The sequence below is a fragment of the Engraulis encrasicolus genome, chromosome 13 (genome assembly GCF_034702125.1).
Source record: "Engraulis encrasicolus isolate BLACKSEA-1 chromosome 13, IST_EnEncr_1.0, whole genome shotgun sequence".
NCBI classification, from domain to species: Eukaryota; Metazoa; Chordata; class Actinopteri; order Clupeiformes; family Engraulidae; genus Engraulis; species Engraulis encrasicolus.
The window spans coordinates 44,721,462-44,747,722 of NC_085869.1; the positions used below are offsets into that span (position 1 = coordinate 44,721,462).

The 26,261-nt window shown below is 44.9% G+C and overlaps 1 long non-coding RNA gene across 1 annotated transcript; it reads right to left on the reverse strand.

Annotated features, from left to right (window-relative positions):
* Window positions 1–14,016: 14,016 nt before the first annotated feature.
* On the reverse strand, window positions 14,017–25,707 carry LOC134461820 (uncharacterized). The gene is made up of 6 exons (XR_010037427.1): window positions 25,608–25,707; window positions 20,516–22,054; window positions 19,811–19,873; window positions 19,280–19,351; window positions 17,304–17,375; window positions 14,017–14,299 (listed from the first exon to the last, which is right to left on the reverse strand). It is a non-coding gene; the product is annotated as an uncharacterized LOC134461820 (long non-coding RNA).
* Window positions 25,708–26,261: the final 554 nt, after the last annotated feature.

The following is a 26,261-nucleotide window of genomic DNA, read 5'->3' on the forward strand; positions in this document are numbered from 1 at the left end:
AGGCCCGACTAGATGCAACACTCATCGCCTTAGAGAGGGACAGAGAGGCAGAGGCTGCCATGGCTGAAGCAGCTGTAATGGAGGCTGCAGCTGTAGACTTTGAAAAGGAGTACAGACCAGAGACACTACCTGCACAAAGTTCAGAACAACGCACCAAGGACTATGTAGAAAGACACAGCCACCACGGTGGCAGCTCACGATCAATCCAACCAGACTTGCATCAAAGTGCTGAGCTGAATCACCACCTTGTGGCAGGTGACGTGTGTGTGGATATATCTCATTTTGAGACTCTGAGTAACCAGTCAGGCTTGTTTACCCACAAATCTAGACATGGTGACAGTGACGGCACCCCACTCAGATCATCAGGCTTACCTGCTCACACATCCAGGGAGAGCAACTACAGTCCTCCTCCAGGCTTACCTGCCTATGCACCTCAGCGCACTGGCAACAGCCATCCCAGACCCAGATCACCTGACGACGCACCCCAGCACACCGTCTACAGCCATCCTAGACCCGAATCAGCCAGCTACGCACCCCTGCACACCGCCTGCAGGCATCCCAGACCCAGATCACCTGACCACGCACCCCAGCACACCTGGCCCAGACCCAGATCACCTGACATCGTACCCCAGCACACCGGCTACAGTCATCCCAGACCCGGATCACCTAACCAGGCACCCCAGCACACCGACTACAGTCATCCCAGACCCATATCGCCGGACGACGCACCCCAGCACACCGACTACAGCCGTCCCAGACCCGGATCACCTAACCAGGCACCCCAGCACACCGGCTACAGCCATCTAAGACCCAGATCACCTGACTACGCACCCCAGCACCCCGTCTACAGCCATCCCAGACCCAGATCACCCGACCACACACCCCAGCACACCGCCTACAGCGATCCCAGACCCGGATCACCCATCTACGCGCCCAAGCAGACCGACAACAGCCATTCCAGACCCGGATCGCCCAACTACGCACCCAAGCAGACCGACAACAGCCATCCCAGACCCGGATCACCCATCTACGCACCCAAGCAGACCGACAACAGCCGTCGCAGACCAGGCACTACCCACGCACCCAAGCACACCAACTACAGCCCTCCCAGAGCAAGCTCACCTGCCAACGCATCCAGACATCCTGAGCCCAGCCCTGTTAGACCAGCTTCACCTGCCCACGCGCCAAAGTACAAAGAACACAGCTCTTCCAGACCAAGCTTACCTGCCCACATGCCCACGCACCACAACTACAGTCCTCCCAGACCCAGAGCAGCACATCACCCCAGTGACACACCCACATCTGACTTAGCAAGGTACCTAGTACGAAGTCAACTACTGTCATCAGGACTGACCAGGTTCGATGACAAGCCTGAAAATTACTTATCCTGGAAAAGCTCATTCATGAACACGATCGAGAACCTAGATCTTAGAGCAGGAGAAGAGCTAGATTTGTTAATACGGTGGTTAGGCCCAGAATCTGCAACACACGCACGCCGCATTAGATCTGTAAATGTGAGAGATCAGGCAGCAGGATTGTGGCTCGTATGGGAGAGGTTAGAGGAAATGTATGGTGCGCCCGAAGCTATAGAGGGAGCTCTCTTCACGAAACTTGAACAGTTCCCTAAAATATCACACAAAGAGTACCATAGGCTTAGAGAGCTGTATGATTTGCTGTTGGAGATCGACTCTGCAAAGCACGAAGGCTACCTACCTGGCCTATCCTACCTCGACACAGCAAGGGGGATAAATCCAATAGTGGAGAAACTGCCATACGCACTTCAGGAGAGGTGGGTCACGGAAGGTTCGCAATACAAAGAGAAATATAGGGTTTATTACCCCCCTTTTGATTTCTTTTTGGAGTTTGTACGCAGGCAAGCAAAGGCACGTAACGACCCAAGCTTTAGCCTTCTCACCCCTACCACAGCAAGCAGGAAAGATAAGGTCAGTGAAGGTCGCTGTAGCAATGCAAGATCAGTCTCTGTGTATAGAACGGACATTGCCCACTCACACTCCAACACTGCAAACGAAGATCCAGAGAGACAATGCCCTCTACATCTAAAGCCACATTCCCTGCAAGTATGCCGGGGTTTCAGAGAAATGTCAATTGATGACCGAAAGAGGATTTTACAGGAGAAGAACATATGTTTTAAATGCTGTGCATCAAACAAGCATGTAGCTCGCAATTGTGAGGCAGTAATCAAATGTACTGAGTGTGACAGTTATAGGCACCCAACAGCCCTGCACCCAGGCCCAGCTCCATGGAGCTCCACGATCTCGCCACTCCCATCAGAGAATGGCGGGGAGAGCGATTAAGTATTAGACATTGTTGTTGTGATAATATGGCATCTCTAAAGATACCAAACGGGGAGTGTTCTGGCTACGCCAACTATAATCTTCTAAATACTTGAAAAGACTCTTACTTTGACAAATGTTTACATCCCGAGGCTCAGAATGTTAGAATGTTCAGTATGGTTTGACAGTTACAACTCAGCTACGTGGAAACCTCCCGTACGCAGTTTCAAGGCAATCTCTGTGAGTTACTGTAATATCTTATTTCATTTGATTCTTTCCCCCAACTTAACTTATAGACTGGAAGCATTTGCAGAAAAAGGCCCTTTATAAGGGTGTTAGAAGCATTTTTTAGTAAAAGTTGGGAACCTAGTTTTCTAAGACAATTAGAGTACCCTGAATTCAGCTAGCCTGGTTCCCAAGCTGAATTTTGAGTTTTTGACCATGAAATGGGCAAAAAACAAAATGGCCGCCGAAATTCTTGATTTTGGGCAGAATACGTAGAAAGTACCACTTCTCCATGGAAATAAATGTGCAATGCTCACATATTTGCATTTATCATGTATTCTTACACTTACACAAAGGCAAATTGCCATGGCAAAGAGATTAAACAAATATTATAATTATGCCGTTCTAATAATAAGATATTCTCGTAAACTGGCATTCAATAGCAATAGCCTCCATGAAGCACATTATCATACAAAATTGTCATTCAATAAGATTTGCAAGGAAAAAGAGAGGCAAAGAAGATAGTATTATCTAAAAGACTAAATATTGGGACATGAATATTTTCATGAATATACTTTGTCAAAACCGAATGGTTGCGCGCAAATAAGCCACTTTGATGCCAAACATCTCTTCGGCTGTCGGCAATAAGGTTGTCTTGAGAGATGGCTCACTCATCTCCTTCAGAGAACGGGGACATATTCATGTCCTAATGCTCTCTTTCAGTCGAATCGTTCGCATATCTATGGGAGAGTTACAATCACTCCCGATTGCTGGTCCAAACTAGGCAGAACTCCAAGAGCATCCTGTAAGGATAGCGTTCCTATCACCCTACAGACAATCAGTGGTCCTGCCCAGAACCCTATATTCCTGTGGCAACGTGGTCACATCTGGCCGGTAGAACCGGACAAAGGTGGCAGGGTTGGCCCAACCAACCGCTCTGCACACCTCTGAAACTGCTGCACCCTTGAAGAGAGGACAAGATGTAGAGACCTGCACTGGTAAAGTGAGCCCTAATCTGAGCCGGGGGTTGGCGACCCTTGGACTCATATGCCAGGACAATGGTTTGAACCAACCATTTGGAGACCTCTATTTCAAAACTGTGAGCCCTGTAGAGGGCTTGATGAAGCACACAAACAGCTGCTCAGTGTTCCTAAAAGAGTGAGTCCTGTTCATGTAGATGCGTAAAGCATGCACAGGGCACAAGTTGTGTTGTCACCTCTCTTCCACGGATCTGAAAGGTGGTGTGCAAAAGCAGTTTGGAGAGGCCCCTCTTGGAGAGGCTCGAAAGGGGCCCCACACATAGCCTCCAGTACTAGAGAGATATCCCAGGAGGGTATCGTCTGATGTAGCACGGGGCGTAAGTATCTACTCAGAGTGTTGGAACCGAATCCTACATGGCACGATGAAATCGCTGCAAAGTAGACTTAAATGATAAAGCCTTGTCTCCCCTCAATAAATCTTGTAGGAAGGACAACACCATCTGTACTGAACAATTTTGCGTTGGTCACACTAGCGTTGGAAGACAGACCACTTCAGGTTATACAGTGTCAAAGTAGATTGGGCCCTGGCCCCTTAAATTGTCCTGATAACGATATCCAGAAAAGCGGTTAGGTTCAAATGTTCCCTTGCCAGACCATAGGGGCAGGTGGCCCCTGGGCTGGGGTATGTCCTCCTCCTGGTCCGTTGCCAGACTCGAACCTGCAGGAGAGGGGAAAGTAGCAGGAGGGCCTGAAGCCCTTATGCTCTCAGCTGAGGCCCCTGAGCCCCGTGGGGGGAAAAAGGGAGGCGTCAGGCGAAGGCGCTCGTGGTGCATTATGCAGGACTTTTGGAGCGCGCCATGCCTGGTGATAGGGTGCGCTTTCGTGCCAAGCGCAGTGGCCTGCGGTGATGCCCAAGGTGCTCCAAGGCAGCTGCTCGAGCTGGGGAAGCCACATCAGCCACTGGGGTGGTGGTCAGTACTGTATGAGATTCTCTGTGGTGGCAGGGAGTTGGGATAAAGAGTCGTCCACTTTAGGCGGGAGATCGACTCCACTGAAATTCTTTGCCAGCAGTCGAATGTAGTCAAGAGAACAAAGGGACAGAGCAGGCTAGAACTAGTCAAGCTCTCGTAACTCGTGTCCTTCAGGGTACTCGTGACCTCAGTCAGGAGACGTGAGTCCAAGGAACCGGGTACGCACAAATGTTTGTAAAGAACTTTTACTCCGTATTGTTTCTAATCTGCCGTGAGTAGATTCCGTCATTGTGAAGTTTCTTGCTGCCATGGGGAGGACACTGTACATTTCATATGTTTGATCTGCAATGTGTGATCTCAGGTTAAAAGAGAGTGTCCACCTACACAAAGCTGAGGCTGTCTCGGTGATCACAATGATGGTCTTTTATTGCCTGTGACATTTACCCACTTCATAGCCTGATCAGAATCTTGCTAAACTTGTGAGCCAATCTCTTGACCACAAAGTGGCCTTTTTGGAATTCAGACAAAATGGTTCTGGAAGCTGACTCATCAAGTAGATACACTGGGCCCCATTGTGCATAATTAAGATGGCCATACCGCTTAAAGTAGGGCAACATTAGGCTGAAAGAGTGAAAATTCAGATCCCAGGTAGCTTCACGTTGTTCTCTTGTGTATTGCAGCAGAACAGTAACCATATCCATATACTGCCACCAGTTCACATCATCAGATTGACTCTCAGCAATATCATGCAGAAGATTTCTGTCCTTTTCCTGACACTGGAATGAAATCAGTTCACTAATTGTCTGAGGATCATCACCATTAGCCATCCTAGCAAGACAGGTAGAGAAGACTTGGCATGAGAAGACCCTAAAGGGATTGCAGAGTAAACTTGTGTGCCATGGCTTTGTTGGATGCCTTTCCTGCCAGAACAAGTTCAACAGGGCCTTATCCAAGCAATCCACCATCCATACATTGGTCAGTCCAGATCCATTCATATGTTCTCCTATGGCCTTAAGGAAGTTGATTGACAAGTTAAGCTTTGTATTCAAAGTATCAAAACGTGTGCAGTAGCGAGGACTATTGGCAAATACCCCGCAGCAGTCTGTTGTTCCTTTGATGACAGTGACTGATTGAACACTGACCAAGAAGTCTTCATGTCTAAGTTTTGACAGTGCAAGAAGAAAGCTAGATCCATAGCCTTTGCTTGTCTAGCATACTTATGCTCCTCTCCAGATTTTCCAAAGCATGATTAAGCAATGGGTGCTGAAAAAGTTGGCTTGAATGTCCTATGCATAATCCAGAGAGGATGTAGCTCCATCAGGGCATTTTGCACATTTAATGTCTAGTAGACACCTCTATATCTTTAACAGAATTATCAATTGGTTGGCCTCTCTGCCATGCTGCCATTTGTGTTGCATGGGAAGTATTCTTCCCATCAAGTGTTTCATCCAGGATATCAATGTTATCACATGTGTAGTGGATGAATTTATCTGCCACAATGTTTGTTGGAATAATGGCACCACTTTCTTGGTTCAGTGTTTTAGAGTGCTCTCAGCTAAGGAGGATCTGGACTTGGAGGACCTGGTCGTAACTCAGACAATTACCTGTCTGATTGAATAGTCATATTAAGTATTTTACCCAATAGCTTGATGAAGAGTACATGCGAGACTTACATGTTTCGGAGTCCATTTTTTGCCATCACTGACACAATAAACAAGGACTTTAGCCTCATTCAGAGTTTTTCCTTGCCACCAATTCCATCATCTTCAAGAGATGTCTGGCCACTAACAACCAGGCTGAGTAGCATGTATAGACTATCTGGAATGTATGCAATAGTATCTGATAGAATATGTAAAATATGTCTGAACATTTTTCAAAATTTACGTTATATGTATTATCATGGTGTCATCTAGCGATTTCTGGACAGTTTTCAGAGAGCCAATAGCAATTTTCAGTAAATTTTTGGAAACACTAAATACTTCACATTATGCAAAGCATTTCTAAAATACTTACATCAATTTTCTTAACCATATAAACACACATAGGCTTCAAATATCTTATTAGAAAAGGAAAAATATTTAAAACGTATAGGCTAACACCTAGCCTACAATATTAGCATTATTAGCATTCTAGAAGCTATTTTATACTTTTTAAAATCCTTTATAGTAGATACATTCATCAAGAAACATTAATGGGACACAAAATGTTAAAAAAAGAGCATTAATTTCCAAGTACAGCAATACTTGGTAAAAATGCTCTGTCAAAAATAGCGTATTTTGGCAGCCATTTTGTTTTTCAAATTTAACTGTCAAAACCTCAAAATCCAGCTTGGGAACCAGTCTAGTTGAATTCAGCACACTTAAATTATGTTAAGTACATAGGTTCCCAACTTTTACTAAAAAATGCTTCTAACATTCACAAATATGAAAAATGTGTCTAGACTATTATTATCATAATCGCCATCTTACTCGTCATCGTCCCACTCATGAATTCACCCTTAGACTATTGTATTTACCCTTCTCCCTGTTAGCCTTAGCTTACCGGTAGTTACTGTTGCCAAGTCAACTCGTAATTTGTTTCATTGTTACTACAGTCATTTCAATGTTAATACGTACACGAGAGGATACAGTACCTGATGTTATACTTGTATATGTTTCAGTTTAACAACCTTCCATAAATGATGAACACGCAACCTTCGGTGTCCAGCGTCTTTTATGGGGTTTGTTTACCTGCCTGGCTAGCAGATGACCTGTGAGGCCAGAACAGTAAGTACATGAAGATCAACACAGCATTATCATATCAGTGAGCATAGGTTTTATAGCTCAACTTCAACATGAAGACACAGAAACACAAACAAACACACACACACACACACACACACACACACACACACACACACACACACACACACACACACACACACACACACACACACACACACACACACACACAGAGAAAAAGACAGAGAGAGAGAGAGAGAGAGAGAGAGAGAGAGAGAGAAAGAGAGAGAGAGAGAGAGGGAGGGAGGGAGGGAGGGAGGGAGACAGAGAGAGAGAGAGGGAGAGGGAGAGGGAGAGACAATGTTCCAGAGCTCCTTCAACTTTATACTACCCTACAAGTGGTAGTAGCTCTGCAAAGGAGTCAAACCAGATTCACCTTAGGATGATAGTCTCTTGAACAGATACATGTTAGTCTGCCACAGTCAACTTCAACATGAAGACACAGACAGACACAGACACAAACACAAACACACTTAGAAACACACAAACACACACACGTTCAGCCAGGTTTGTCCTCCCTTACATGCCAGTTTTAGTCCACGGGCTGGACCATGTATCGGTACCATCTGGTGGGACAAGCGGGGTTCCCCCCCTTCTGCGGTGCGAAAACTTTTTTTTTTTTTTAATGAAACTAAAATTGGACATTCTGAGACTGAGGGGGATTTTTTTAACTGTTGTGGTCACACTAAAAGTAAAAAGATTCTTCAAAATGACTGAAGAAATGAGGTTGGCAAGTCGGTCTGTCACTTCCGGATCTATTCACTATCAACTACAATGTAAACATTGGGCCCTTCTGAAAACCTAGTGCAGTGCACTTGTGTATCAGCCTAATTAGTCACGCCCAGTGATTGGATACTCTTTGGTGAATTCTACGGAATATCCCATCACTGGGTGTGACTAATAAAGAGTATCCAATCACTGGGTGTGACTAATTAGGCTGATAAACTTGGAAATGCCCTGCACTAGGTTTTGAGAAAGGCCCATAATGTCATCAAACTCGACCGCAAGCGGATGAAAATGGTGCAGTGCTGTGTCCCGCTGTGTAAAAACAGAAATTACGTCGACAGAGGATTTCCTTTTTACAGTTTTCCTGTCGACGACAAAGTGAGGGAAAAGGGTCTGAAGTTGGTACGTTATTATTTCTAGCTTTGAACTTAATATTAATATTTCAGGACAAAAAATTATAAAAAATCTCAAAAATTATAATGGTAGAAAACTCCATTGACACCCATTCATTTTGCACTTAGGTAGGATTAGGGTTAGCCAGTTGTGGCTAGTAGCTAGTTCCGTGAGTGAACACCCCCTGGTTAAACCTGACCTCTGCCACCAGGGCCGTTGACAGCTTTGGCCGGGCCCTGGACTCAATGCATGCAATCAGGCCCCAATTCTGCCCTTTCCTACATATATTGGGTCAATGCGAAAAAAGAAAAAATTCAACAAAAATGTTCCCTAAGTGCTGTACACATTTTGGGTACATCCGTGTTCCTTAGGGTCAATTTGACCCCAAATTGTTTTAAGTGTATAAAACAAAAATGGAACATCCATATTTTGCAAATATATGTTCTGATCTGTTTAGATAATGTACAATACATGACAATAATCTATTTAGCTATTAGTTGGGTCATTTATAGAAGTTCCGTGACCGTGGAGAGGAAAGGTTCGTTTCTCACTGGATTTGTCATCTATAAAGGTTAAATAACAAAATGAGCCGTGGTGGCCCTCACAAAAATGTGGTCAAATTTTTGTAGAGCCCTATATCCAAAATGGCTGCAGCCAGCCAAGCAGGAAATTTACTTTTTAATGGTTTTGCCCACAGTGCTGCATAATACATGGTTTCTGAGACTATTTGGCTCAATTCACAAATGATGTAGATTGATTGATTTGACCTATTTTTGACCTTCAAATTCAAGATGGCTGCCACTTTTGGCTCTTTAAATGTCAATTTTTCAAAATCGTCAGAAAGCCCCAATATTAGGCTCAAATGAAAGGTCTGCTCATACTGAGTTCAGTTATGGACAGTAAAATTACAAGTAGGCTATGCAGAAGTCATCTGAAAGGTAAAAAAGATCAAGGGTTGTGGTTGATGAGAATTAACCACTTTATGCAGGAGGCCCTTGAGAACGTCCGCCGGCGGACGGATTCTCACATGTTAAGTTTGCTGCTTGTGTATGCCATCCATGTTCAAAGTGCAATCGATTTACCCACTCCACTATCTTCTACGATGTCTGAAGTGACCGGGGAAAAAATATCAGAACACCACGTCAGAGAATGGTATAGAGAAGGAGATAAGTCAGGCCCGTTGTTTTCCGGTATCCCGTTGACGTCAGGTGAACGCCCCTTTAGGAGACCATCATAGTTTGAGAGTGAATTACGCCTCTAGAGTGCATTTGTGGGATTGAATCCTTGGATCACAGTTCAGATTTCGGATGTCAAAATGTAAATTGACGTGTGTGTCCTCCTCGACACTTCCACCTTGAAATGTTGTTATGGAAATAAAATAAAGGGGTGAAATAGGTTTGTGTTGTGTGTCTTTTTCATTGCACATCATCCAAAGACGGAACACAGGTGTGTGGAATACCTGCAGCTGTATAATGACGGTAAAGACATTGCCAATGACGGTTTACAGTTTTTCTCGATTGCTTACACACAATTTTCGGAATCAGCTCTCGAATTCTCAAAACTCTACACACAAATCTCCAAACCTCACACACAACGGGCAAAACTCCTCACTACCTTTGAAAAATGCACGTCTTGTCTCAAAACAATGTACTCTCTTCTAAAAAGGTAATTTTGTTCTCAAATGACACACACAAGCAGTCATTTTAATACACTCCTATATGAACCATTGAACACTAATATGCACAAGGTAAAACTCTATACTCAACTTGACACACAGTAGAAACTTATTTTCTTCAATATTCTACTTACTAAAGAGGGTATTTTCTGTAGTAAAATTCTGAAATATTGTTTTTAGACTCGGAGTACACAGATGTGTGTATATTTTACATATTTTTCTGACATTTAAAAAAATTGCACTAATTTATTGTAAAATATTGGGTAACCACATGAAAGTGAATTTTGGAGTTCAAAAACTAACCAAATGGGTAACACTTCCAAATAAGGGGCCATAATTAACAGTAAAGTAGCTACAACCTGATACTTAAGTAAGGGTTAATAATCGTTACTTAATGCCACATTAGACACATATTGTTATTAATGCATATGTTGAACATTAGTAAGCTGTTACTTAACTATTAGATAACTATTACCTTGTGTTACAAGTTAATGGATAAATAACACATAAATATTGGGGTTTGGGACCCTTATATTAGAGTTGGCTGAGGATAACTAATTGTTAATTAATAGATAGATATTGGTGTTTGGGACCCTTATATTAGAGAGGAACACTCCTCGTGTTGGGTTGGACCCCCTTTTGCCTTCAGAACTGCCTTAATTGCCTGCAACAATACTCGGGCTGTGGCATTCCATCAAATATTACATTACATTACATTGCACAGCATTTAGCAACATTTAGCCTTGACTTCCAAGGAGAAAATTTAAGCAAGAACAGGGTAAGGCGCAGTGACCAGGTGAAAAGCACACACTTAAAGTGTACTTTTGATGACTATATACATAGTAGAAAGTGAACTTTTTTCAGCTATTAATGCGCTGGAGCACTACTAAAACAGTACTTCAGCACACTTGCAGCACACAGAGTATGCTAAATTGGCACCGCTTTTGGACAGCATGATAAGCCTACTTTTGATAAGTGAAAGACGACTGGGTGTCAGTGGAGTGTCCACTCGTTGTAAAAAAAAAAATGGGGGGGGGGGCACACACACACAAAAAAATAAATAAGAAAAATTAACATCTGCCGTAGGCAACTTTGTGTGATGGCGTTTTTTTCTTTTATTGTGGTACAGAAAAGGCAGATCAGATGATTCGTCTATTAATATGATATTCCATTACAAATGGCAGAAGCTTTATAACCAAAGCGGCTTTCAAAGAAGACATAATCATAGCCAACATCACTAGCAAATACAAAGTGCACAGGAAATATACAGAACAACAAGTGCAGACGCAAGGAGGGATTAATATCATAGCAAATAATACAGCTGGGGGGATGACCAGTGTAAAATAAAAATAAATAAGAAAAATGACCATTTGCATGACGCCAACATATTCATGCTTTGTAAACACGCACACGTGCGCTTTTTTTTAATAAACCCAACCACCACCCCCCTTATGGGGAACCTATATTTTCTTCCTTTTTCTTGTATTTGTTTTCATTATCTTAATTTTTCCATCTTTTAACAAAAGCAAAATGTAACATACAATAATAGACAATAAAAGGATACAGAAAAAAAAGATAAAGACAGGAGAAAAAAAATAATACAAAAAACAATGTGTCCCCCAACACTTCAAACCACATATTAACAACCCCAACCCCCAACACACACACACACACACACACACACACGCACGCTTTGTAATCTCACACACACACTTTGTAATCTCTCACACACACACTTTGTAAATCACACACACGCGCACACACACACACACACACACACACACTTTGTAATCACACACTCTTTGTAAACACACGCACACGCTTTTTTTAATAAACCCAACCACCACCCCCCCTTATGGGGAACCTATATTTTCTTCTTTTTTCTTCTATTTCTTTTCATTATCTTAATTTTTCCATCTTTTAACAAAAGCAAAATGTAACGTACAATAGACAATAAAAGGATAAAGAGGAGAAAAAATACAAAAAACAATCAGTCCCCCCCCCCACACACACACACACGCACGCTTTGTAATCTCACACACACACACTTTGTAATCACACACACGCACACACACACACACACACTTTGTAATCTCACACACACACACACACACACACACACACACACACACACACACACACACACACACACACACACACACACACACACACACACACACACACACACACACACACACACACACACACGCTTTGTAATCTCACACACACACACTTTGTAAATCACACACACACACTTTGTAATCCCACACACACACACTTTGTAATCACACACACGCACACACACTTTGTAATCTCACACACACACACACACTTTGTAAATCACACACACACACACACACACACACACACACACACACACACACACACACACACACACACACACACACACACACACACACACACTTTGTAATCTCACACACACACACACCTTGTAAATCACACACACGCACACGCACACTTTGTAATCACACACGCACACACACACACTTTGTAATCACACACACACACACACACACGCACGCACACGCGCGCACACACACACGCTTTGTAATCTCACACTCTTTGTAAACACACGTACACGCTTTTTTTTAATAAACCCAACCACCACCCCCCCTTATGGGGGACCTATATTTTCTTCCTTTTTCTTTTCTATTTCTTTTCATCATCTTAATTTTTCCATCTTTTAACAAAAGCAAAATGTAACGTACAATAGACAATAAAAGGATAAAGAGGAGAAAAAAATACAAAAAACAATCAGTTCCCCCCCCACACACACACACGCTTTGTAATCTCACACACACACACACGCTTTGTAATCACACACGGCCGCACACTTTGTAATCACAGGCACACACAATTTGTGCGAGTTGTGCGAGTCGATGGAGGTAATGTCTCTGATGTGAAGAGGCAGGGAGTTCTATCTCTTTGGCGCGTACATATCGAAGGCGGCTTCACCAATTTTCTTTTTTGGAAGGGTAGGAATCCTTAGCAGTGTGGCATCAGCGGATCTGAGAGCTCGGGCACGGGCATAAAAAGAGAGCATATCAGAGATGTAACAGGGAGGAAGACTATTTAATGCTTTGACACACAAACACAAACACACACACACACACACACACACACCCAAAAATCACTCAATTTGTTTGGTAGACCCCCTACTACTTTGTGTTTTTGCGGGCAAACAGACTGACATACGCACAGACATGGGGCCCGGCCGGACGTAGGCACGGACGAATGCACAGACGGACGAATGGACAGATAGACGCACGCATGCACACACGGACGTGGGCACGCACACACGGACGGACAGCCAGCCGGACGGAGGCACAGACAGATGGAAGCACAGCCGTGGGCACAGACGGACGCACGTCTGGCCAGAGGTAGGCACGGACGCACAGACGGACTGACGCACGGACGGACGGACGCATAGACGGCCGGCCAGACGGACGCAGAGCCGGCCGGACGGAGGCACGGACGTGGGCACAGACGGACGCACGGCCGGCCAGACGTAGGCACGGACGTGGGCACAGACGGACGCATGGCCGGCCAGACGTAGGCACGGACGTGGGCACAGACGGAAGCACGTCCGGCCAAATGTTGGCACAGACGGACTGACGCACGCACAGACTGACGCATGGCCGGCCAGACGTAGGCACGGATGCAGAAACGGACTGACGCACGCATGGACGGACGCACAGCCGGCCAGACGGTGGCACGGACGTGGGCACAGACAGACGCACGGTCGGCCAGACGTAGGCACGGACGGAAGCACAGACGGAAGCACGTCCGGCCAAACGTTGGCACGGACGCACAGACAGACTGACGCACGCACGGACGGACGGACGTGGGCACGGATGTGGGCACGGACGTGGGCAGAGACGGAAGCACAGACGGACGCAGAGACGGATGCATGCACAGCCGGCTGGATGGAGACACGGACTGACGGGCGCAGGCACGAGGAGGGAAGAACAGAAACCATATTATAGTTACATGTGAGCAGCTGAGAAATACATGCAGTGCATTGCGCATTCTGTAAAAGACTAAAACAATGTAACACTATTACATCTATTATATCTGAATTGAAAGTAGTTTACAAACAATGCGAGACTATGACCATTTTTTTTTATGCATAATTTGTATATATTTTTCTTACCCAGTGGTTGATGGAGTTCCTCTTGAACGTAGCAGGAGTGAAGGATCTGACAGGGTTCATTCCAGCTCCAGTGCAGAACATCTAAAAAAAGTGTTCAGAGTGGAGTATTAGCTTTAATGTAAATACAAGTGAGGAAGTGAGGATACTGTGCGGTCTGGATATTTAGGTGAGAGCAGATTCACACACTGAAATACAGTAAGGTCAAGCACAAGGAGGTTTTTTTTGAGAGCCGAGTAGTAGACGTTTCAGGGTTCTGCCTCCATTAGCGCGTTCAGGCCGACTGAGAACCGTGCTTGAGCCCGTTCCTGCACCTACTCGCGAACCAGCCGTTGTGTTCACGCCACAGATATTAGCGTTCGCAAACCGGAAAGTTGGTTCGCAATGCGAACCGCAAAATACTAGGTTTTTCTCCGCGAACCGTGACGACAGCGTGGCCATCAGCAAGTTCATCCAGGGGACCATTCCATCAACGGCGGTAACCCCAAATCCGAGCTCAAGTCGGTAAACTAAGCTATTTTTAGACAGAGATCCGTTCCATCAGCCTTGCTAACCTGAAACTCAGCTGAGTTGCCACGGTAATTTATGCTCCAACGTTAACCTGGTAGCTCCCAGGTTTAAGACCAGGCTAAATTAGTCAGTGTTGCACAAAACATGAACCTGTAGGAAACAGCTGTCACAACGGGCACGTTCCGCTTGATTCCCGCCATCATTTTACGAGATCAAAGCGAACCAGTCACTCTATTTTAATAGTCTATGATGTGATAATGCCAGTAAAAACTACAATAGTTACCATTGTCTTTCATTTCGCGGGATTTCTGATAATCAGCACATTTATACACAAAAACATTTATAGTGTTGATTTACTAAGATGATATTGGACAATTCCTTCCGTTACAAGGAAGACGTGAATGGCACAGTGGGCAGGTGCGCTGCGTAAGAAGTGGTCATCCCGGGTTCAAGTCTTCATAGGCAATAAAAAAAACGTATTCACAACCACCTTGCAGATGCCTACGCTTGGAGTTTGCATTGCAATGATTCAATTATCTCTGCCTAACGTTTTACCTAGTCTATGCCTTTTAATTTTACCTTTCAGAAGAATTTATTTTATGATAAAACACCTTAGATGATGCAAGCATTTTATTTTTGCGCATTGAAATGATGGCAGTCGAGGTTCGGACGAGACTCTCCCTTCGATAATTGAGTTATGATCGGTCATTACGCATGGTGGGAATTGAACGCTGGTCTCCCAATCAAAGTGCGGTTGCGTTACCGCTCACCTACAGATGGTCGCCTAATATCTCTGATAAAGACTTGATTTGACAAGGCATGCCCGAGTCTACAACATGATCGCATTTTCGACAATCGTCGATATGGACTTCCCATGTATAACGTGCACGAGCGCAACGCCAGCTTTGATGAGCGCGGCTGAAGTGAAACTAGCCAAGACGCAGCTGATCCTCGGTGGTGGAACGGTGTCTGCCTCAAGTTTAAGCTGCTGTTAGTTGAAACTCCGCTTTTGCGCGTAACAGGTAACAGTGACGTGCGGAAATTGTTCAGAGCCCGGTATGAACACGGGAGGTTCACCGATGAGCACTTTAGTGCCAAACGTAACTGGTGCAGGCACCTGCACCGGCTCCGTTCTGGTCAGCCTGAAAGCCCTACATCAGTGTGCAGGTGAGCACAGGCAGCAACCCTGAAACAACTGCTCTACTCTACTCTCGGAAAAAAGAACTCCTTGTGCTTACTTTTTTTACATTTCAAGGGTGAGAGCAGGTTGGTACACTGCTACCGAAATCCAGCTTAATGACATTAAAGGAAATTCTTGTCTGAAGGTACATGTACTGTATGCTTATGTACAGGGGTGGAGCACAAAATTCCCCATGTTCAACCAGCTCTACTAGACCCCCTTTATATATTATTAACATGCTTGTGTGAAACAAAAATCTGACTTCCTGTGGGCCCCCCTTACACAGTGACACTAATAAGTATTTGATCCCTTTCTGGTGGTGTTGGTTTGTACACTGATGAAGACATGATCAGTCTATAACTTTAATCGTAGATGTATTCCAACACAGATGGACAGAATATCAAAAAGAAAGTCTGGAAAATAACTTCAAAGAATACATTTTAATTAATTTGTCTTCTTTGTATTTCATTGAGGGAATACGCATTTGACCCCTCTAGCCAAAGTACTTGTTGGCAGACAAGTTTTCTAGGGCAGAGATCAGACTTTTTTTTAGTAGATGACAGTGTTTGTGTAGAGACCCCTAGTCTCAATCCACACACTTGTGCACTTCGGGCATTGCGTTTCAGTGCCTAGGGCGCTCACGCTGAAAATTTCGGTTGAGCCAGTGCACTGAAAGTGCCCGGATGATCCCCTAACAATGGCGGAAAAACGCATGCTTGAATGATGGACACTGCACGCACTAAACGACCACCATGTTGACAATGACACGGAGGAAACGTGGCGTTCAGTTCATTAGAAGAGTTTGGTCGACAGTCTCCTAATTCTGTGAGTAATGTTTCTGAGACACCAACCTTTTCATGCCAACCCAAGTATTGCATGTGTGATTGTTGCCCTTTGGGGTAAAGGAAATGTAAATGCAAGCAACAGACGCTGTGCATTGGAAACAGTAGCCAACTGATATTTTGGCGAGCTAATGCCATACTCAGCCTTCACTTCCAGGGCACAGTGCTCAAATTTTTCCACGACACTATGCACTGAAGACCTCAGTGCACTGTGCACTGATTGTCAGTTAGGGTGACCACCCGCCCCACGTAGCGCGTGCGCCTACAGCGTTTGATGCGTTGGCGCGGGAGTGCACGTGCACGCCAGGGTCTGTCCCACATTGTCCCTCAGAAGCAAACCCCTTGTCCCCCCTTGGATTTATTAGCAGGTGGTAACCCTACTGTCAGTGCACTGACAAGTGCGTAGATTGAGACATTGGTTCTGTGTTGAATTTGCTGTTTTTTTCAGGGAAGTCAACAGGGGGTCAGCCATGGGCCCAGGGAGAGAAGGGGCCCCAAATTGAGTCCTCATTACATTGTATTGTATGTATGGGGGTGAGTGGTTATTCTAGCTCACCTTTTGTCCACTGGGTCCTTGAGCGCCTGGAAATCCACAGTTTCCCCTCTTCTCTGGCTCTCCTTGGATACCCTTTAAGCACGCACACACACACCACCTCATCACCAATTGTTCTTAGTCCTATTGCCTTGAGTTGGTCCATACTCTTCTTGCTCATACTTCACTGACAAACAAAATGGCTGCCTCCAGTTCACAGTGCGCGTTCCAATATGCGACCTTGCATCCTCCATTTCTGCTTGTGACCTCGTACCAGGAAGTAATGTCATGATGACATCTCTGACAACAGTATTATATTTCAATATCTCGCAAAATCTCAATTGTAAAGTCATTTTCTCATTTGCAAAGTGGATGGTGAATGAAGAGTAGTCCCCCAAAAATTGTTGTGGCTAGGCTGACAGCGGGGAAACTTTATTTTTTTCTCCACAGAGGAGGGGCCAGGAGGCGGGACGAGAACACAAGCACAAGTGGAGGACGCAAGGTCGCATATTGGAGCGCACCCACTGGGCCCATTTGTGATGGTGCATGCTACGCAAATCTGTGCAATTCACATGTGCACTGCGTAATCACAATGTATTGGCCCTCATTTATCAAAGCAGCGTACGATGAGAATCATGCGCACGTCGTGCATACATTCTTTTTCTACGACCAGTTGGCATTTATTAAATCTCAGTCGTAGGATTTCATCTTTCCTGCGCTTACGCTCTCAGACAGTGTACGCCGTTTTCAAGTTGGACTTGGGATGACTATGATCACCAACTTGAGCAGCAGTTGTAGCGCAACAACTCATTATCATAAATATGTGGCCTACATAATTACAAAATGTTTTTTACATTGTCTATTTCGGCTATAAGCCAACTTCTACCTGTTTGAATTGGTGCACCCTTCCTGGGAGCGCTGCGTTAATTTGGCATAGGCCAAGAAGAACTGCTAGAGACATCTAATTTGTGATTTGACGTGATGTGTGAATAATTGTGCAATATACAGCCGCATATTAGAATGTGCCTTCAGTCATGGGAACAAAGGGGGCCGACGTTCTTTTTAACAGCTGGGAGTTCAGGCGCACATCAATCAATACATAGCCTACAACATTTCCCGGTAGAGTTTTGCCGTTTGGCACGACTATCTGAATACACACCTGACGCGTGTGTGTCCGATAACACTTTATAATCATCTATTTAGGTGGCAAAAGGGATATCCACTCCACTCCAAACAACTGGATCGCAGGAGAAGCAGGGCGCAAATGAGTGCGAGAGGGATAGCGCACTGGACATGTAAAACTCTCCTTCCCCAACAAATGGTTTGGGCACTGTTTGTTGGCCAGTTTCACGTAGGACCCATTTCTTGACCTTGTTTACAAAAAGGTTTATAGTCATTTTTTATTTTTTTTTAAATACAATATAATATAGATATACAAATATCTTCATTATGTCCAGCCTACTGTAGTCAATCAAACATTTCATTGTAACTATTTGGAAATCAATCTCTTGGCCTACCCCTTCCATATTGAGAACCGAAACACTGTTGACTGCTGCTGTTGATTAGGCCTATTTACACGTGTTATTTTGTTGTCTACCTCGCGTAAAGCCTAATTTCAAGCTGTCAATCAACCACAAACGTAGATGTTTTAGCCGGTTTGCTTCTCTCCATGTCGCAAACTCAGGGCTGCAGTCTCCTTCCCGCCGTTGTAGAGAAGGCGTGATTATTCTAATTACGATGGTTTTCAGACGCTGGATTTATCAACAGCCGCTCGCTCTTACGATGTGATTGGAGAGTTACACATGTTTAGTAAATCTCACGTGAGCTTCGTCGTACGACGAGATCTGCGTTCATTTCTGCGATGGTTTCTACGCAAGTTTGATAAATGAGGGCCAATGTATTCAAAATGTCTTATTTTGTGAGCTGCACAGATTCGCGCAGAATGCGCCATACACCATCACGAACGTGGCAATTGACACAAACAAAATGGCCATCCCTACCTGTTGTCCTGCGGGTCCCTCTTCTCCTTTGACCCCTTTGGCTTCCTGTGCGCCTTTAGGCCCTTGATCAGCCTGGGGGCGAGATGGGGATTAATTGGACAACAGAAAAAATTCCAAAGTTAGTTAGAAAGAAAATCTCTTCACCAAGAGGCTCTAAAATATTGCTAACATCGGTCTATCTCTAACTCTGTCTATTCCAGATCACCCCCCCCCCCCCAACCAACCACACACGAGCATTATTAATACATGTTTTAAGTTAAAAAAAAGTCCACTTCTATTAAATATTTTTGTGCATTCTGTGATGTAAATATACAGCAAAGGGAAAGATACAGAAACTTTATCAAGGACATGATTTATGAATGGATTATACATTTCTCTGGAGCATTCAAAGCTGTGTGTGGGTGTGCATATACTGTACGTGTGTACAGTGCAACTCATCAGTCCCTGCTTGTCACACATTACTCAGTGTGTGTGTGTGTGTGTGTGTGTGTGTGTGTGTGTGTGTGTACGAATGTGTGCGTGTATACTAACTGCAGGGCCTGGTCATTCGCCTGGTTCCAGTGGTCCGGTGTCGCCTACACTCCTGACGAAGCCCTGAAGTCACAGAGACAGACAGACACACAATGAACAGTGTGCTGACGATGGCATGAAACACTATGGCATCAAGAGGTTCCTGTACAGGAACTAGAATGGTATTAGAAAAAAATAGATGTCACTCATGGAACAAATTAATTTGCCAAGTCAGATTTCCACAGGAAGATGTTGTACAGTACTGAAATAAATACAATCCAATAATGCCACAGCACCAAGGCTTAATTTCATATTATATCTGATTAAGGGCCATCAAAATAATAAAAGATCGATGAAAGCCCTGGCGTTGCGGACTTTATTTCTTATTTTGAGTGTATGCATTAGTCCAGCATTCGGGCTGGTTTTAAGTGTGTGTGTGTGTGTGTGTGTGTTTTTCACATGTTTCAGGTCTTGATTACACGTACATATGCAGATATTTTTAAAAGCAAATATTTATTTTATCTTCTTACATATATTAACAGTATGTCGATCAAATGAAACACACCCTACTGACAGGTGTACCTTAGAAATCTCCATTAAAACTCTAACAAACTATTTTAGGGAATTGAAGCTCTGTTCATGTGCAAAAAGAGACAAATGCGTTCCAAAAATATCAATATACGTGTAAACAACAGGGTCTTAACTTACTGCATGTTGTGTACCCACCCTCTCTTCTGTGCATCCAGGAGATCATGGCAGTCCCACCTCCCTTCTGAGATCCGGTGTACACGCACACGCTGCGGTAGCAAACCCTGTCTGTGGGTCTGGAAGGTCCTGGTAGTCCCATCTCTCCTAGAGGCCCGGCATGGCACTGCCCCCATTCCCCTCCCGACACTCAGGAATCCCTCAGCCGGTTTCCATGTCCATGCAACTGCCCCAAACAGCCTTCCCAGACGGCCGAAGCACCCTTCGCCCAACGGTTCTTGGACCACTGCCACTGTTGGCAGTGGAGCCCCGGAGCTGGCCCACACGCCACCCCAGACTGCAACCAGGTGCCTTGCCCCCAGCTGAGTCTGGACAAGCACTGCAGTGAACGCCCTTCTCCACACAGTGAGACCACCTCCCACCTGCGCAGCAAAGCATTCCACTGACCCGGTTGGCCACCCACCTCAAGGTAGCCGAGGGAACTGTGGACTGGACCGCACTGCGGGAACCTACAGCCAGGCATCAGGACAGGCCCTGCGCATGACAATGCCTCCGCCGCCCAAAGCACCTGTAACACCAGAACCACTAACCTAAGCCAAGCCTCTACAACTCTACTCTAATATACTCTACTCTGCTCTGCTCTACTCTACTGAGATTGGTGATCCAGGATCTCTCTGAACATTGCAGACATCATCAGGCCAGTCCCGAAGACCTATATGAAAGCACAACAGTGCACAGTTCCTTCAGTGGTCAGCAAAGCCAGTACAAGACCCTGCGTTACAAGCAAGAGACAGTGTCACTAATGCAGAGGAAAACGTTCACTGCAGTACTCATACTCAAAGTCGACTGAAGGCACAACACCCAATTGCAGTCCGGGACAACGCACAGTCCAAGTCCAGAACTCCTCCACCCACAGTAGCAGCAGTCCAAGATCTATTGGACGAAAGGCACATCAGCAGTCCAAGGCAGCTGATCAGGACAGTTTCTAGACATGGAGAGCAGCTAAAGGGATCCTAAATGTCAAGAGAGGATATGAAGGGGGAGGCAGAACCTTCATCTGAACCCTTTTTTTCTGGGAGGTGGAAGCTTTTTTGTCCTTTTTTTCTCCTTCGAGCTCGTTTTTTTTTCTTCTTCTTCTTTTCTTCAAGCTTAATCCTCCAGGCCCCCAGGTGAAGTGTCTTCTCTCTGTTGGGTTGTGGTGTGAGTAGAGTCTTTGAGTCTTGGTCACTGGCAGCAGAAGGCTGTACACAGGTCAACGGCGTGATGCACTCTTTAGATGGTGGTTCACTGCGGCTCACTGGTGCAGCGGTGATGCATTGGCACTCGGCAGTTTCCAATAGTGCATTGGTTTTCCACTCTGGCGGTTATTCACTGTAGAAGTTTCTCACTGTCAAGTCTATGTGAGCACTGGGTTTCCACACTTGAAAGAGGACTGTACACAGACATAGGATTCCACTCGTCTTGTCTTTTTTATGGAGATCACTGACGTTGATGTTTTGAAGTAGTTGTCTTGAAGTAGTGGTAACAGATGGAGTAATTGTAGAACAGCAGGCCAGAAACCTTTAAACATATAAAACACAAAATAAAACAATTAAATACACTGCATTTAAACATTCACACAACCACACGGAGAAAGATAGGCCTACGTCACTATATCACCTGCAATACAGACACTTTCCGCGCTACTGCGCATAGCCTACACCAAGTAAAAACTCCCGAGCCACATTCCATGCGGCTTAATGGTCAATAAGCCCCACGTCACTACAAGACAAAACAAGTCCGACAGGCGGACAAAGATGCGTCCACCTATGCATTGCCGTCTTGTGGACACAGGAGGGAATCACAAGTTTAAGAAAGCATTTCAGACGGACCTGCAGACCGCCTTCTAGAGATAATAGGACACATCTGACAACATGAGGTCAACCAGGTGAAATGACAGCAGCGCTCAGAATGAATGGTTGTATGGACGTAGGCCTATCCTCACGTTTCCGCACACAATCTTTTGACTACACACCTCATACAGAGAACATAAGGTCCAGGCTACCCTGCAGTACAAAAAAAGCAATATGAAACCATTTGAAACGAAATGCCACCTGTGCCAGGACTCACTAGTTTCACATCGTGTTGGCCCGGATGGACGGGATTTGGGTTCAGGCCCGTTGTGTTAAAGTGGTAGTTCGCTATTTTAGACATTAAGCCCTGTTTGTGTGACTTCTGGGGTGAAGTAGAGATGTTCTCATCACAATTTTGACATTTGGTGCTGAACGGAGCATTTGGGTATCCAAGACTGCAGCCCCCCCACCTTTACACTGACTCCAATAGAGCACTCAAGCAATCGATTATAAAATGGCATTAAACTTTTATTTGAGAAGACATGGAACTCACCGTGTGGTCAGTGGTAGACAGCGATAAATTGACCCGAAAATTGCAGCGAAATATGCCTTCTAACTGTTGTTTAGCATTTGGCGGACCTATTTTTCCCCAGACGCCGTTGAATAGCAGTAGACATCCAGCCAGTAGGTAGCGATAGTGTGTTGTTTATGTAGACATCAAGGAGCGAGGTAGAACGGCTATCTTTGAGCGGGACTGGCTACAAAAACTACAGCTTGCATACAAACCATAGATAGTAACGTAAACAAACGCACCTCCATTTCCGGTCGCGCGGAGTAATACTAGTCAAACCAATACAATCAATGAAGACGGACAATAATGAATATACAGTATCTTCTCTGGAAGCGTATTTCGCTGTGATTTTCGAGCCAACGTATCGCTGCCCACCTCTGACCACTCGGTGAGTTTCATGTCTCTGCAAACGAAAGTTTAATGCCATTTTATGATCGATTGCTTGAGTGCTCTATTGGAGTCAATGTAAAGGTGGGGGGGCTGCAGTCTTGAATACCCAAATGCTCTGTTCAGCACAAAATGTCAAAATTGTGATGAGAACATCTCTACTTCACCCCAGAAGTCACACAAACAAGGCTTACTGTCTAAAATAGCGAACTACCACTTTAAGGTAAGCAACGTAGGCATTGCCTAGGGCCCCCGACTAGGAGGGGCCCCCAAGGACGACAGGTTATGTATTCAACAGCAATGAATATTTTAAACAGCTTTATAATAAGACACTGTCATCTGTATGAACGGCTCTGCTGCGAGGGAAGCAACAGCGCCTCCCTAATACCCCCTGCTCGAGGGGGCCCCCCCTTCCAATTGGTTTGCATCAGCGACAGTGTCAAGTCCAGTGCCGAAAGATAAGGCGCAACCACAGTTTAGTCAAAGTACCCCCAGCTGGAGGGGGCCCCCCTTCCAGTTGGTTGGCATCAGAGAAAGCGTCAAATCCAGCGCAAATACAAACTGAAAATGAAGCGACATAATCTCTCTCCGTGAACGTTGCACAGACGCCAGTTTACTTTTTTTTTTTTTTGGGCTCCAGACAGTTGCTTTTATAATAAGAGTTACTCTGTACTGCAACCAAACTGTCCCAGGCCAGTTGACATCGCACAGTAGACGGCGAGATGCTTCATTTACAGTGTATTATCAGTCTGTGAAGTGCTGTAACAAGCACTGGGCAAATGTCAAGAGATTGTTCACTAAAGCCTTGTTTCTCGACACGGAACTGTTTTGGATGTTGACAAATGCAAGAAGAAACGAATGAACAATGTGCATGCATATGACCAATATTTCGGATAACCTGAATCAACACAAGTGAGCTGAGTGGGATAGCTAAATTGTAGCACAATAGTCCCTTTCTTGCTATTATGTGGACTACAAGCTGGAACTTGGGACTATAATTGTGGAAACGTGTGGTTACAGTGAGAGGTTGGGATACATTCTGCGGTCAAGACAACGCAAGGTAAGGGCACTGGAAGCCTGTAATTGAAACCATGGAGTAGGCCTAACGCAGGTGGTTATTCTTGGTCGCTACAGTAGGCTATTCGTGGCCACGTCTGATTTCATTTCTATTACCTGGTCCAGAACACACCCCTTCTGGAATGATGACTGTGATGCGGTGATGTGCAGTTAAGCTTAGCCTATTGTTTAATGCATTAAATGTGAATTGTTGCTGTAAGCTGTTGTGTTTGGATTGTATTATTTTCAAGTGCGTGGTGGATGCAATACGAAACGCAGCGTGGTAGAAAAATGACTGAGTAGTAGCAGGGAGGTTGTCTGCTTAAAATCCACCATTTGAGAGCTTTTTTTTTTTTTTTTAAATATCGTCTGGGGCAGACCCCCCTTGCCATGGTTACAGAATTCTTTCTTACCAATATCATATCCCCCCCACTGTGCCTGTTCATTAGATTCTCAGCCTTAGATATCTGGACTGTACTGTTTTATGAGTCAATAGTTCTTTTTGCAGAAATAGTGCAGCCTCGGTTAGATTATAAAAGTGGTTGGAAAGATTTGACCTAATTCTTTATTTGTGATTGGCAGATCATGATTTTGGTGGAAGGGTCAAAAAACCTGATTGGGCCATAGCCAGGCCTACTCTCATGTGAGGCCAGGTTACAGTAAACAACAGGACATTCAATTAGCCTACATGATAACGTGTGAGCCTATTGAATTGAATGGGCTGTATTTGCCCAGGTCTTATTCATGAAGTTTCATCAAATGAACTGTAGGGATAAGTTATCATAATAACTAGATTGCATTTCCTCATACATTCCTACATAGGTTCATTCCCAAACATAATGCTTCCTATAGCCTATGGGCCATGACTCGATTGCAATAACAGGACCTTCTGGACTGAAAACAATTGCAAGCTTCTAGACAAAATTGTCAATATCGAGTTGCTTTGGCCATTAGGCCTATGTAATATGCTGATAGCCTGCATTGCATTTGACCAAATAATATGTCAAGTTCACGATTTTGCTTGGATTTTTGCTCGGTTTTGTTTCCAAGTTCTAACCTTTGTGAATTATGTGTGAATAAAGGCATCACGTGAACTTGTGCCCGGCCATTAACATTACAACGTTACAAAGAGTGGGAAACAAAGGAAGAAAACTGTCCAACACTACCACACAATACACTGTTGTGAGACAAATGCAGTTTGAATGACACTTTACCTCTCGCCACAAATGACCAGTTCTACCACGAAGTAAATTAAAACCGTGCTTACCAGCTCCCTCTCCAGGTTCCCAGCGTCACGTTAGTACAGTATTTCCAAATTATTGAAGTCAAGCACAGCAAGCTTTTGTGTGCGACTCAGCGCGTCTTTGCAAAACCGACCGAGGCACGAACCTAATTAAAAGCACCTGCGTTTGAGTTTTGGCGCGCACACACACATTGCAGTCGGCTCCTATGCAAAATAGGGAGGCGGAGCACTCGGAGGGCTTGAAGACAGGCAGCCTGAAAATGAATGGCAGTGAGAGAAGCCAGCGTATTGAAGGGAAAAAACACGCTGTTTTGAACTTGTAGGCTAATCGTCCGGGGAAAAAATCCTTCAAAGTTCACAGCCTGCCTCGTGAATTCAGGGAAATGACAAAAAAGTGCACTGTACTGCACTGTAGGGGCGCCAACGGAGGACTGCAGACTACATTCAGAATGAATGGGCTGCGCTCTCGTCTCGACAGCGCCCCTAACTGTAGGCATGGGTTAAATAGCGAGAAGGCTTACCGGTAAATAGTGTACCCTCCGAATGCTCCGCTCGCTGGGTGCGTTCTGACAGCTGTCAAACTCAGAGCTGATGGGGGGGACTGTGGATTCTACAAGTGCTCCTGGTCATCTGAGAACCACGCAGCCTCACATGTCGCGCGCGAACCCGGACCGATAA